Source organism: Eulemur rufifrons, chromosome 18, assembly GCF_041146395.1.
Source record: "Eulemur rufifrons isolate Redbay chromosome 18, OSU_ERuf_1, whole genome shotgun sequence".
Classification (NCBI taxonomy): Eukaryota; Metazoa; Chordata; class Mammalia; order Primates; family Lemuridae; genus Eulemur; species Eulemur rufifrons.
In genome coordinates, this window is record NC_091000.1 from 31,957,485 (window position 1) to 31,972,551 (window position 15,067).

The window sequence follows — 15,067 nt, forward strand, 5'->3', positions numbered from 1 at the left end:
ATAATTGAACATTATAGTAATTACCCAAGATTTTATGCCAGCTTCCAGCAAGTTGGCCAAGAGAAAAGCTGACACTTGTAAGAAGATATTTTCAATATCTATGCAGATCGGGTAGATAAGAATAAAGTTTGTTTTTGTTTGGGGGGAGTTGGTGTCATCTAAAAGATTGTAGAAGCTGAACCAAAAATTTAGAGTTCTAAAGAGATATCTCCTTGTGGCATGCCATTATTTGGAGCAACAAGGTTACCTACTCGAATCATTGGATCCCCATTTGGCACAAAAGGCATCTGTTGATTCAAGGTTTGGTAGAAGCACAAGCAATAGTCACTAGGCTATCCAATTCTGGGCACGAGCAACTTCTGGGGCCTGCAAATCATCTGGGGAGTGAGCGAGGGGCAATGAAAACTAACTGTCAAAAATGCACTCAATGTTTATAGGACGATTCGGTAGGCGCGGTGGAATGAACTTTTAACGAACATTTCAGAAAATAAACACACGGAACATTGACCTTTACTTGAAGAGAATGCACCCAGTCCGCTCCTCCGGGACTAAAGAAGACAGGGTTAGGAAAGTCAGAACACCGCCGTGCTGTTTCCTCTCCTTGGAATAAATGGGGCGTGGGACTGGGGGCGGGGGGCGGTGGCTCGGACCGCTCCCCGGCGCCGGCCGCGGCCCCCGAGGCGCTGCGCTCGCGCTCGCGCTGGCCGGGCCCGGAATTTGGAGAGGATCCCTGGTCGCGCGGCAGCGGCGGCGGCGGCGGCGGCGGCGGCGGCGCGCGGGTGCGCGTGTGAGCGAGCGGGCGGGCGGGCGAGTGTGCCGGGTACTGGCAGCCGAGGAGTGGAGGCTGGGCGGCTCCGACTCCCTGACGCCAGCGCGACCAGATCAATCCAGGCTCCGGGAGCGAGCGAGCGCGCGGGCGGGCGGGCGGAGGAAGGAGAGGCCGAGCGGCTCAAGCCCGGGCGAGGCGCGGGGAGGGACCCTGGGAGCAGAGTGCGGCGCAGCGCCTGGCCGGCCGGACAGGGGCCGCGGGACCCCGCTCGCCCGGCCACTCGTGCGCCCGCGCGGACGGGCGCGCCGCCAACCCGGTAAAACGAAACAGACCCGAACCCAACTTTCCCCTTTAGCCGCGTCCCCGCCCTCCCCTCGGCACCCTGGGCTTTTCAGTGCTGCGGCTGCCTCCGCTAGGGCAGGCGCGGGGCCGCTGCGGTGGTGCGGGGCCGGCGGCGCGGGCTGCGGCGGGGAGGGGGCTCTTCCTCGCGTGGGGCGGACCGCGACCCCCCCATCCCCCATGATGGCGCCTCCCGGCCGCTCGGAGGAGCGAACCTGCCACCGCGTCCTCCTCTCGCGCGCAGCCGGCCGGGCTCCCCTCGCGTCTTTGTTGGGTCAGCTTTGGGGGAGCCGCGTTCCTCGGCCCCGAGCCTCGCCCCCGGGCCTGCCCGCGGCGGGACCTCACCGGCCGCCCTCCCCTGCTGCCCGCTCCCGGGTTTTCTTTCCCTTTTTGCAGCCGGGCCGAGGCCCGTCCGCGCGGCCCGCGAGCCCATTGTGTCCCCGCGCCGGCCGGGGCGACCCCTGCGGGAGTTTGAGGACGGCCGCCGGGGCTGCCCCTTCACGCTCCCGGCGCCTGGCGGAGCGGGTCCGGCGGGGGGGGGGGGGGGGGACACCCAGCGCCCTGCGACCCTCCGCATCCCACACGGGCTCCCCTCTCTGCCCCAAACAGCCTCTTTGGGGTCTGAGTCAAGGGAACTTCGCACCGAAATTCCCTCTAATTTATTCAAAGGTTTGGCGGCGGCGCGTAATTTTTTTTTTTTTTCCTCTTCCGCCTACACCCCCTGCGTCTCCGTGTGTCGTCTCATTCCTTTCCCTTTACCGGATTCGATTGCCTCACTGCGTGTGTATTCGTGAGTTCGCTCTTGAACAACTGTTCCTTTACTCTGCTCCCTGCCTTTGTTAGTGTTTCTCGGGGTTGTTTCTGTGGCCAGGTGGGGGTGGTGGGTGTGAGAGAGACAGACGTGGGCTTGTTTTTCTAGTTGCTGAATATATATGAAGGTTTAAAGGGAGAGCGTTTACTTGATGTGCTTTAGGAAGGGAGGAGGAACAAATGCTTGCCAGATCTCACAACTACAGTAGCTGCGGCTTTTGTTTATTTTGAGGCGCATGCGATTTTTAAATACACTGTGCGAGATAACCAGTGAGGCGCTTTCCTTCTGAAAACTGAGGCCCGTCTCAGAACCATCTCCCGAGCATCGTTTTCGTGAGTGCTGTCATAACCGGCCTTTTTCTTTGCTCTCCTGTTGTCCTTCCTTCCATTGTATTTGAAGTTTCAAAGTACGTGGAATGATACAGAAGTTGCATGATAACTGTTATGTCTTCCTGTTGCTGAAACTCTCAGCGGCTAAAATGACAGAATTTCTTTATTTCAGAACATCTCTTATTTGTCGTTGATAACATGCCCACACCTCAGTAACACAATGGGAAAACTGTTCCCTGCCCATGTTGATTTTTCATCTCGTGTATAATTCCACTTTAAATTATATTGACGATAGGTGAGCAGTATTGGAATCACTGTTTATTGATAAAAAGAATCGAGACAGAGCTATCGTTCACCGCCCTGGCATTTTCAATTGGCATAAATATTTTTGCATCAGTGTTACTCTGATGTAGGTGGCAGACCTAAATATGATGTACTGATTAAAGTGTTTGTATTCCCCTCGCCCCCTGTCTTTCCCATTTGCAATTATTTGATTTTTTTTTGCAGGTGGTGTACCATTTGTGTAATACTGCAGTCCTTAGGAAACTAACTAGGGTCGTGAGAGATGATTTTCTGGAGGTGGGTGATGCCAGAGCCTCTAGAAGATCCAGGCAGGATCAGGTTTCTTCTGAGGGTAGGGATTTGTCCTTGATTTAGTTTTGACCCCTACAACTATAGGTATATAACCAAATACATTTTTCTTTTTGCCAGTATCCTTTGGTTTTATACCCTTGAAGAGCTGATGATCTTTGCATTTTAGAGAAATGACAGTTTCTAGGCAATTAAAAATGTTGACCTCTTACACCTCTTGGAATTTAAGTGATTTTATTTTTACTAAGTTCATAAAGCATTAAGAAGAAGTAAGTCTCATTTTCCCAACTACATTTATTACTTTAGCTAAAAACTAAGTTTTAGTTTGTAATTTTGATTTCTAGTGATTCTGGGTTAAAGATAAAATCTAATAACTCGGTAGATTGGAAAAAGAAGTAACTTGAGTGTAATTAGACAAGCATGTTTAAGCTGCAGCAGCCTACATAATCAAGGCCAAGTTGTGTGTGTATAAAAGATCTCATTTGTGTAGTCTTACAGGGCTAATGGAGGCATCATTGAGGCTTTATAAATAATGTAAGTTGTGTATAATGTAGAGTCTCCAGAGACGGCAGAGAAAGCATCATTACCAGCCTTTTCAACCTGCTTGAGATCTTAAATTGATTTACAGCACTGAACTGGTGCAAAATGATACATCAGGATGACATGGGGTCAGCCTGTAAAAGTCTATGATGTCAGCCTATTAGTTCAGTCATCATAATTAAACCGTATTACAGGGGCAGCTAAGCAGGAGTCTGGCGTTATACTTCAGATATGGGTGGTACATGGATTTTGTTTATAGTGGAAAGGTTAGTATGGCCAGGACACTGATGTTTCTGAAAGAGGGAAGAAAGGCTTACAGAACTATGAATTTCTGGAAAAAATTGCAGATAAATGCAGAGATATTTACTCTGCATTGTATAAGTAGCTTTTCATTTGGTAGTGGAAAAACAGATGCGTTGTGGGTGCTGATAACTTCTGATTTGTACTGAATCATGCTTTTTGTGAGCTTGAATTTAACTTCACCTTAGGGACCTTCTAAAATATCAGAAGACCACATACTTCTTATCTCTGATCCCTTTATTAGCACTGAGTTTGCACTGTATTGATGTATTAGCAGATATATTTCTTTAACTAGTCATAGTTACCAGGCCTCTGCTAAAGATACTTGAATTGAACATAGGAACATTTCAGGAAGAGAACATCCTTAGTATTTTTTGCTTAGATTTCTCACCAATGCTCATTCAGTTTTTGGGTCAGCTAGGGTTGCCTTTGTCCAATAAGGCAGCCATAGTTACACGTAGCTATTTAAATTAAAATTAAATAAAAATACAAATGTGTTTTCTCAGCACTCGCCACATATCAAATGTTCAGTAGCCGTGCGTGGTTAGCGGCTACCACATTGGACAGTTTGTATACAGAACAATTCCATCATCGCAGGAAGTTCTGGTAGACAGTGCTGCCCCAGGACCTTTGCCTCTCTTTTCACTTATTACCTCCACTAATGAGTTTGTGGGGTCAAAGAGAGAAAGACGTATATCAATTAATTTTACTGCTGAGTAGCTGTTCTTGTTAAAAAACAGTTTGGAAGTGACAGTTGAAGCTACAAGATAAAAGGAGGTTGACTTTTCTGTAGATTTTATCATCATTAGTGTCATGGACCCTAATTTGATTTAGAGCATTAGGTAGGAGAAATAATCGTAGCTGATTTTTTTCTGGACTTTCACTGGATGTATGCATGCCAGGCATTGTTTATAGTATTAATATCTCATTTAAGTCTCGAAACTTTCCTAAGTGCGATTGTTAATCACATTTTACAGGTAAAGAAACTGAAGCCAGAGTGATTCAGTGTCTTGCCTCAGGCTGCATAACTAGTGAATGATTATGGTTTATAATCTTAGCTGGAATATGAGCAAGGCAGTCTGACTGTAGAGCCTCATTCTCAACTCTACCTTCTAGCATACCCAAATATGCTAGATGGAAACATTGTTCTGCTGTGCTTCACTATGCCAGTATAGACATGACTTTGCTTTTAATTTTTTAGGCCGTTAGATAAATTTGCCTTCTGTTGTGTTTTTTGGGCTATTTTCTTCTGTTGTAAGTGTTTAAGAAAGGAAAAATAATGTTAATACTTATCTAAGCAGTACTTAATTTGAAGAATACAACTGACATAAAAGTAATGCATTTCAAAGCCAAATTAGTTTTATCTCTGTTTTTCTAAATAATTCCTTCCACTTGCCTCTTCATTTTCTTGTATAATCACAAGTTGATATTACTTATGAGGAAAGTTCTAGTAGTTCAGTTTATCTGTCTTGCCAAAATTAGTCTGTCTTCCCTGAGCTGTTAACCACTGAGCCTTGAGATAAGAATAGTTCATTGCAAATTCCTTGGGGATTTTTTAAAAAAACATCTAATGTTTACTTTTGTGTAATGTCTTTTACAATTCAATTGTTCTTAACTTTTTGGGATCAGGGCTATTTAAATCTGATGAAACTATGGATTCTATATCTTCTCCTTATTGCCATCTTCCTATCCCAAAATGTTTATATACCCTAGTGAATTTATGTGTACACTTAAGTACCCACATTGCATGATCTTTCAGGTGAAGTACATCCATGGAACTGCCTTGTTGAGTGCTTTCATAAACATTGATTTGTAATTTCCTTTACAGAGACTAGAGATATTTAGTGTTAAAGGTTGCTTTAAAGATTTCCTAATCTAGTTGGTCCGTATCAAGATGAGCAATCTGAGACCCAGAGAAGATAACCAGCTTGTCTGAAGTCACCCATCTAGTGACTGGAAGAGGAAAAGCTAGACCTGGATCCCTCCTAGTGTGAAGTACCCATTTGTTTGTTTTTTCGTATCATGCTCATTATGTTCCTGAGGCTTTGGTCTGAACATATCCAGTGTAATTTATACAGGAAAGGAAAGAATTTGGCATGATAATGACTTTTTGTACCTAACGTTGTTTGAGCTAAATAGGAATCAAGTCTGACAACCATATAGAGATGTGTATATGTTTGTTTTCTACAGATTAAAATAGATTTTTTTTTCATTCTGGAGATGGAAGAGAAAAGCCCTATGTCTAATTTAATCAATAGGACCTTAGTAGAAAATGGGAGATCCAAGATTGTACACAGTTCAAATTAAATCAGGCAATTCTGACATACAACAAATACAAAATAAAATCTCCTCTTTTTACTCTCAAATCGCATTCCCAACCAAAAGCTAAAGTTTTAGGTATTTAGGGAAGGAGCTAGGGAGTATCAGGGAGACAGTTGGACAAGTCTGAGGAGAAAAAGGATAATTTAAATATTAAAATATGGAGAAAATAGGTATTAAGTCACGAAATAACTTTGAGGTTGATGAAATGTTCTGGCACTTACTATGTGGTTTTACTTTTGGCTACCAAAATTTCAAGGCATGCTTTGATAACAAACAGGGGCATCTTCTCTTCGGCCCAAGCTGAAATCTCTTGACTTACTATATTCCTTTTCTGCTGTTGTCTGGTAGTACAAATATTGAGTTTAATCTGGTGATCTGTCATCTGATTTGCAGCAAAAATACCTGAAATATTTTTAACTCTCTGCCGTAGCTTCCTTTAAAAAGAAAAGGAAAAAAAGGGCAAAGATAAGTAGGCTGAATGCAGTTACTTAAAATCTAAATTAAAACGTTAATTTTGGTATGCATTATCAACATGGTGTCAGTTTTAGAGATGCACCACTAGTCCTATATGGAAAAAAGTAACATTTACAGCTGTTACTGGCTGACTTGAAGAAATGGGCAGGCTGTTTGTAACATTCATTTGCATAAGGAAAGCTGTCTTTCAGAGAGGACAAGCCAAAACTTTTATAAAGGGTTCAACTCCTGTGACTACATCAGGGTTTTAAGAAGGTACTGGGGACTGTAGTATTTGAACAGTTTAGCATCTTTGTCATTTCTGTTAGCTAAAATCAGAGCTTTTGAGAAGTCTGTTTCTTGAAAATAAAGCATCAGTTCCTCTGAGATTTGAAGAAGTCCTGACCTGGTGATTCTCCCAAATCTCTTCTCTGTTCCCAGGTTTGAAAAAGGAGTCTTATTCTCTTATAAGAATCCCAGGTCTGTGGTGTGGTAGATTGGTTTCTTAACTAATTTTTTTGGAACACGTCTAAATTTAAAGAAAGAATGCATGTACATACAGTTGTTAATTATGCATCTATATGCTTTTGAGCTCAGGATGTAAGTGAATATTCACTATGTCCTGTTTGGGAAGACGGGAATAGGGGAGTCTCTCAAGTGATTCAAAATGTGTATTTATACATAATTTTTAAATACTTTATTTGTAGTTTCCCTTTGATTTTAGGGCTGCTGTACTATGGATATCCCCTACATTCTGAGAGTGTTAGGGTATAGTTACTAAAACTATTTATTTATTTTCTTCTCCTTGTCTATTTTTTGTGGTTTCTTTGTGGGTATGCACATACAAAGTAGAAGTATTTCAGACCTTTGTAGCTTTTTTTCCTTTCCCTTTGAAACACTGCAAGAAAAGAAAGGGGAACTAATTTCCTTTCAACTATTATAATTAGGCATTAAATTAAGTCATTATTCAGTTGGTTAAATGCAAAATCTTTTGTTTAGATTGAAGGGAAATGTATCTCATTAATGGAGGAGAGATATACAATATCCCCTTGTTTGATAATTTTGGTGCAGTATTATAATGGTATATGCTTCATTTATTTCATGAATATTTATTGGTGCTAATAAGTGGGAAGACACATAAAAAATACAAGGTAAGATAGGAGTAAGTACAGACAGCTCACATGAGGACCACTGTGCTATGGAAGGACATGTGGGTTTACATAGGTAGAAGGGTGAGAGACATTCTAGGCAGAATAGTGGCCTGGAAGACTTAGGAGATAAGCATGGACGTTGAGTATCTCTAGAGCAGCACTGTCCAGTAGAATTTCTGCGGTGATGGAAATGTTCTATATCTGCGATCAAGCACTAAAAATGTGGCCAGTGCAACTGAAGAACTGCATTTTTTTGTTTTAATTAATTTATGTTTCAATAGCTACATGTGGCTATCATGTTGAACAGCACATACTCAAAGGCGAGTGAGCTGCTCTGCCTGACCTCAGTGGGTATTCCTGATGGAGCCCAGTATGGTGGGGTGGAGATGCTCAGAAAGGATAGTTGAGGTAGGAATTTGAGGACTTTACAGTACCAGAATGAGGAAGCATTGGGAAGTCACTGCAAGTGTTTGAACATGTAGCTCAGATTGGAGGGAAAGAACCCAGTGCCAGGAGATTAATAAGAAAGTTATAGATTTATCTATGTGATGATAAATCTCTGATAAAGTTCTGTATGGAAAGAGAAGGGTTTTGTGGGCAAAAAACCATGAAGACTGGTAATTATATGGCCATAGAGTAATGAGAGAGAGAGAGAGACCAGAGATTGTCCTTAAGTTTCCAACCTTGGTGGCTGGAAAATTTATAATGCTATTACTTAAGGATAGAGAAGAACTGGTTGTAGAAGGAATAAGGATTGTGTGAATAATAAATTAGAATTAACATGTTGAGTTTAAGGTGGGATATCAAGTAGAAGTATTCTACAGGCAAGTTGGAGATATGTAACTAAAGTTTAGGGAAGATCAGTGAGTCTTACGTGTAGACTCTGGGTAATCATCTACTGGGTATTCTGAGAGAACCATGGAGAGAGAAACAGCTGGTAGTTTGATTCTTTCATTGGATCACCACCTTAGGAATTGATAGAAGGAAGAGGCTAATTTGAAGTAGACTGTTTTGCGAGGCTGTTGGGGGAGATGAAGAACTGGAAGAAAGGTGTGGGGTCAGAAGAGTGGTGAAACCAGGAAGCCACAGGAAGAAATTCCAGAGGTAGGTTTGGAGGGGGAAATGTATGGTTCAGGGTGAAGGAGGAAATGGGATCATCAAGTGAATGCAGTTTTAAAGAAGAAACTGAGCGTATTAAGAAATGAGAACTAGATTCTTATATTCCCTCAAGTAACTTGTTTTTGAAAATAGATGAGACCTTTTCATATTCAAAGACTGAGGGAAAGAAGTCTATGGACAGAGAGTGGTTTTGGAAGAAACACTGTAGTTAGTGTGCCAGGGAATCTATGAAGAATTCAAATTCTAAACAGTTGGTGGGAAGCCTAGGGTGAAGTGTGATGAGGCTGTATAGTATACTAGGTAGTTGTCACTTTCTAGTGTCACTATGTGGCCTGGTAGATTCAGGCATAGCAAACAGGCTCAGAGAAAGGCTCTAGAGTCAGCCTGCCTGGGTTTAAGTCCAAGCCTAACAAACTTACTTGCTTTATAACTTTGGGAAAGCTGCCATTAACTTTTGTAGCTCCCTCGTCTGAGTAGAGATAATAGTATCAGCCTCAGGATTGCTGTAAAGATGAAATGAGTTGTACTTCCATTTTTCATCTAAGATTGTGCTAAGACATTATTTCATGTACTACTGAGGAAAAAACCTGTCAATTAAATTAGACATACCATTAATTGTAAGAATTCCTGGTTTCAGGGTGTTAAAATAGGAGGGAAAGATGTTTCTTAGTGAGTGAAATATAGAATACATAAAAGATTTAGCTTAGGAATTGGCACATAATGAGCGTTCGGAATATGTAAGCTATTTATAAAAATCAATGTGTGTGGTTTTTTTTTTTTTTAGAGTCCAGATTGTTAATGAGGACAACTAGTCCAATCTAGATAAGGGGGTGACAGGTTATAAGGAGCCTATTGCACTTAATAAATTGAAAAGAGGTAAGCAGTGGGAATCCTGGTAATGAAATAATGAAATACCAAGTTTAGGAATTTTTTAGATAACAAACAACAAATAACGCTGTAGATAAAGCATTTCCCTAGCGATTCAAGATAAAGGTTTCTAAGAAAAGTATAGTAATTGAATTAAGAAAAGAATCTCTTTGATGATTTAAAGTTATTTAAGTTGCCAGATCTTTACAAAATAAGTACTGCATTCTGAATTTATCTATTAATCTTATAGCACTTATTACTGTTAAAACAATTTCTTTTTCATTAAAGCAATACATGCTTAGTGCAGAAAGATTTTTGGAATAAATTCTTGTCATAGTGTTAGAAGGAAAGAGGGAGATTGATTTATGCCATTTCGGGGGTGGGGGAGGTTGTTATTAATAGCCAGCTGCAGAGCCCTTCTAAATGTGGCTCCAAAAGCAGAAACAATAAAGGAAAATCTTTATAGATTTGACAGCATTTATGTGACCAAACATACTCAGAAACACAACCTGAAAGACAGATAACAGATTTGCAACAAGTTATTGTTCTTTGTAAGAAACTCTCTATCAATAGGAAACACCACCCCAATAGAAAAATTGGTAACGGACGTGAACAAGCAATTCACAAACAAATGAAAAACAAACTAATAAACAGAAAGTGTTCTGCTGTGTCTTGGATCAGACTCTTGACTAGAATAGGGACGATGCCTTTTACTTTATTTTGTAACTTTTTGTGGACCAGGAAATATCAGACTGGGAAAACTGGGCTATTCCTATGGAGGAAAAGGAAGCCAAAATTTTCCAGCCACCTACGAGAATGTGGAGTTAGGAGGAGGTACAAGATATCTATAAGCTGAAATTGTAAAAGGCAGGTATCCTTCTTCCTTCCGTGACATGATTTTGGACTAGGAGTTTCCGTATTAGCGTGTGAGGCGGTCCAAACCCTTTAGGAGCTATCAGTTATACAGTTTCTCAGACAACTGGCATCCTCGATGAACCTTAAAGACACCGATGCCTCCTAGAGCACGTCGAAATAGGCCTCTTTTTGTCCTGCCTGAGTTTCAGTATTAGATTTTATAGTGGCATTTACTCATTGAAGTGAAACACAGTGATGGTCCTTTAATATGGTTTTGATTATTGAGATGGATGAGTTTATAAGGTATTAAAGTGAGAAAAGTTCCTCCATGTAGTAGTAAAACCCTTTATAGTAAAAAAGTTTTTAAAAGTTAGGCATCAGCGTTTAATTTTCTAGATTTTCTTTTAAGGATAATAGTTAATGGTCATGGGCTTTCTGTTGGTGGAAAACCTCAAACTGTTTTTCTTCTGCTTTCACACCACAAGCAGTCAACACAAAAGGCTTCTGTGACCAGAGGCATGGGGTTTTTTCCCCACATACCAGCAGCAGACACACCTAGGTGTCCTCTAATTCAATTGAGTTCTGACACTATCTACTTGGAGATGACCTCAGATCCCACAGGGTGAGGGCTCAGTCCCCAAGGTTGCCCCTCACCACCGCTGCTCACAAGCTGAGGCCTCCAGAACTTCTGACTGACCAGCTTCACGTTGTGATTTCCCACAACCGTCTCTTTGGGTTCAATTAATTTGCTGGAATGGCTCACAGAACTCAGGGACCTTACACTTGCTGGTTTATTATAAAGGATATTGCAAAGGATACAGAAGAAGATATGTACAGGGCAAGGTATGGGGGAGGGAGTGGGGAGCTTTCATGCCCTCCCGGGGTCCCCCACCCTCCAGGAACTCCCACGTGTTCCCCTGTCCAGAAGCTCTCCGAACCTTGTCCTCTTGGGGTTTTATGGAGCCTTTATTGCGTAGGCATGATTGATGAAACCACCGGCAGTTGTGATCAATGTTACCTTCAGCCCTCTCCTCTCCCTTTCTGGGAGGTTGGAGGGTGGGGCTGAAAGTCCCCACCCTCTAATCTTGTCTTAGCCTTTCCCCAGGTGACCAGCCCCCATCCTGAAGCTACTTAGGGGCTGCCAGCCCTCGTCAATCGTTAGCATACAAAAAGAATCTTTGGAGTCTCCAAGGATTTTGGGAGTTGTATGCCAGGAAATGGGGTCAAAGACCAGGTATATATTTTACAGTATTACAGGTTTAAAAAGGCTTTTCATATGCTGCCATAAGGGAATGCATTTGTCGGTTATTGGTAGGATCCTTACCTAACTGAGTAACATTCAGTCTTACCTCAGCATTAAGTGGGCTCTTACCTAGCCACAAGGGGGAATCAGAGTTTGTCTTCTGCCTTACCATCTCCTTTCTTTGAGATGATCTGCAAATATTCCATAGTGGGGGAAAAAAAGACTTTTAAATCTCACAGGCTCACGGCTGGGTCTGCTGGCATCCCTGCCGGTCATTTAAGCCCTTTCTGAGTGATGCTCCAAAGTGGTCTGTGTCCGTCAGACCTGTCACTCAAACACTTCAAGCTAAGTTGGACAGGGAGGATGAGTGCCTGGAAAAGGGGTCTTACTTTTATTGGAGACAACAGCTTTTTGTAGAAAAGAGAATAATGATGCGGTGAACGTTGCCGTAGAAATGATACAGCTGATCGTGTATAGCTTGCTATCTCATCTATTACCACTTCCTGTTTTGCTTACTCCCCATTGCTGGCTTTGCAGTCCAGCAAAATTAATAACAACCTCTTTATTTTCCATGTGTTTCTGTTTGTGTACTCAGGACTTCTATTTAGTTTATTCGAGCTTGAGGGAATATTTGATTGGTTTTAAATGTTTTTCTGTTCACTGTGAACAAAACTTGATTATCATTTAAATGTTGGCACAAAAACAACATTTACAGCATTTATTTGCAGTTAAACACTGAAGAGTTTTGTCACATTGTGTGGGCTGAGATGTTCTGTATTCTAGGAAAGCCTCCTCTGAAAAGGGTGCATCCTCACTGTGGGGTTCTGCTGTTTTGTTAAGCTGATATTAACCAGTTCAGCAAGTGTTGCATGCATTCCTACTGTGCAGCCAGCACTGGGCTCTGTTTTGGGAGTAATAGAGAAATGCGTAAGTCATTTTCTGCCTTGAAGAAGCATCTAACTGGTAAGAGGAGATTATAAGTTTGAAGATGTTTCACTTACAGTTGGGATAGTCTTTTAAAATCAGGGGATTTTGTCTGATGCAGTTGATAGGGCTTTTGCTTCCAGCCCACTTCTATCTTAGTTCATTCCTTCAGCAAGGCTTTGAGTGTCTTTATTTATATTTATACTTACATTCATAGTATATCTCATTGATAAAATTGGGATAAGGGATCATAAATGTAGGACTTGCACTGAGGATCTTGTAACTTTAAGGAACAATACAAACCTGCTTGTCTAGTCTAGCTTCTGTTGTAATACCTTTTATTACAGTTACCTCATTAACCCTTCAGACTGAGTTCCTTGAGGGTATGGACAGTGTCTTAATGATCTTTGTGTTAGCATAGTGCCTAGCACAGTGGTTCTCATTCTGTCTGCTCATCAGAATCGCAGGAACAAGCACCACAAAAATGCCTGGGCCCATCCTATTGAAGGCTAAGGTAGGGAGCTTTTAAAAAAGTACCACGGAGAGTATCAGTATTGTTAACCTTCAGCAATATTAAGAACTGTTGGATTGACACACAGTAGGTACTTGAGTGAATTTTTCATTTTGCTGTTTTAAAAAAATGTGTCAGGAAATATAATACCGTATGCTGTATGTTCCTGGTGGATGTGAGTCGTGTCTTTTATACTCGGTAGCGCTTGGCGCTGTGTGATGCGTGTTGTAGGTGCTCAGACACCACACCAGTCAAGTTCTGGGGATTGACTGTTTTGATCCCCCTTTTTTTCCTTTGAGGAGAAAAGAGGAAGAAACGGTCTGTGTGTTTCACATCTTTCCCTTTTCCCTTTGTGAAGGAATCAGCAGTTCCTTGAGTCCCAGAGTCCAGAAGTGGAGTTAAATGAAGCTGTGGAGGCCTGAGGTGCTCAGATGACAATGAGAAAGGGAGAGGAAGAGTGTGGTGGAATAGAGCAGTGGTTCAGCTGGCAATGTCTAGGAAAGTGTTTGGTTGTTACAACTCGGGGTAGGGGCAGGGGCGTTGCAGCTGGCATCTAGTGGGTGGAGGCCAGAGATGCCACTAAACAACCTGTGATGCTAACGTTGAGAAACCCTGAAGTAGAGGATGCACAGGGGCTCAGGAGACAGACAGGATAACTGAGGTGGTGGTGGCACTGGCCGCTGCCGCTGCCACACCAGTCCCAGGTTTGCTTTGTCTTCCCCCCACTCCTCACCTTCTCAGCCCACATCCTCCAGAGTTCAGAGTACTGTTTTTTGCCATTATCTATAAATAGCGTTGTGACTTACAGCTGGGTGTTAGGCATTAACATTAATATTTTGGTGTTTTACCTATATTAAAATATAGTACTTGAAAGAGTACTATATTTTAGTTTAGTTACATTTTTCTTTATCTCTACCTTTGCTTGATTGGAAAAGTATGACCTCAAGAAAAAAAATGAGCCAGTAAGTTTTGTTGTTTTGTTTATGTTTTCAATAAAGGACCTTAAAAATAATCAATGGGACTGTAAAGAAAATTAATTTCTTAAAAGGAATTTAACTTTAATATTCCACAGATTCAGCATAACAAAAGGATCGTTAAGATTTGAACACGTACATGGGCCGTTGTTGTGAAGTGATGTTGATAATTTGCTTATGTCTTGTTGAATTACAGCTTATAACTTCTTATCCTTGTTCTAAGCTCTTTAGATTAAACTGAATTTAGTTTTATCACTGCTACCCTGATAAAAACTCTTGGTCTTTCCATGTCTAGGAATGTGGGAAGATACTAAGAAGGAAAGCGACAAGAAAAACATGACTAAGTTGGGAAGGGAGGGGAGGGAGATGGAGAGATTAACAGAAGACTGTAAGCGAATCCTGGCTCCCCAGTCCTGCTGTATGCAGCAGACAGGAGGAGGTTAGTTAGGAGGAGGGTGGTAGAGGGGTTGCCTTGGCAAGTTTCTTAACCTTTCTGTGTCTTAGTTTCATATCTCTAAAATATTTAATATTAATAGTACTTATTTTCTAGGATTCTTATAAGGATTGAGAGAGTTATTTAGTAAGTTTAAAGTGCTCAGGACAGTGCTTGGCTGTTCACTGTGGTGGTGATGATAATGATACATGAATGATTTTTAATTCTTTCTGAATACAGTTGACCCTTGAACAACAGGGGCCTGAACTCCACAGGTCCACTTATACTCAGATTTTTTTCAACCAAAACCAGTTAGAAAATACAGTATTCAAGGGATGTGAAACCTGAGTATGTGGAGGGCCTACTTTTTATGTATATACAAGTTCCACAGGGCCACTGAGGGCCTTGAGTGTATTTGGATTTTGGTATATGTGGGGGTGGGTGGGAGGGGTGGTCCTAGAACCAATCCCCGGCATACACCGAGACACGACTGTACTTGTGTTGGAAATTGGTGGAGACCATGGATGCATGTTTAC

General features: G+C 41.9%; 1 protein-coding gene across 6 annotated transcripts in view; it reads left to right on the forward strand.

Annotated features, from left to right (window-relative positions):
* The first annotated feature begins 879 nt into the window (after positions 1–879).
* Positions 880–15,067, forward strand: part of SMAD1 (SMAD family member 1) — a 69,587-nt gene continuing 55,399 nt past the window's right edge. Inside the window, exon 1 of one of the 6 annotated variants that reach the window (XM_069493642.1) lies at positions 880–1,085. The gene's annotated coding sequence lies outside the window, so the exon portion shown is untranslated. Of the gene's footprint in view, positions 1,086–1,392; positions 2,252–15,067 lie in introns of those variants that run through there. The other 5 variants (XM_069493649.1, XM_069493643.1, XM_069493647.1 and 2 more) reach the window with 5 other exon arrangements.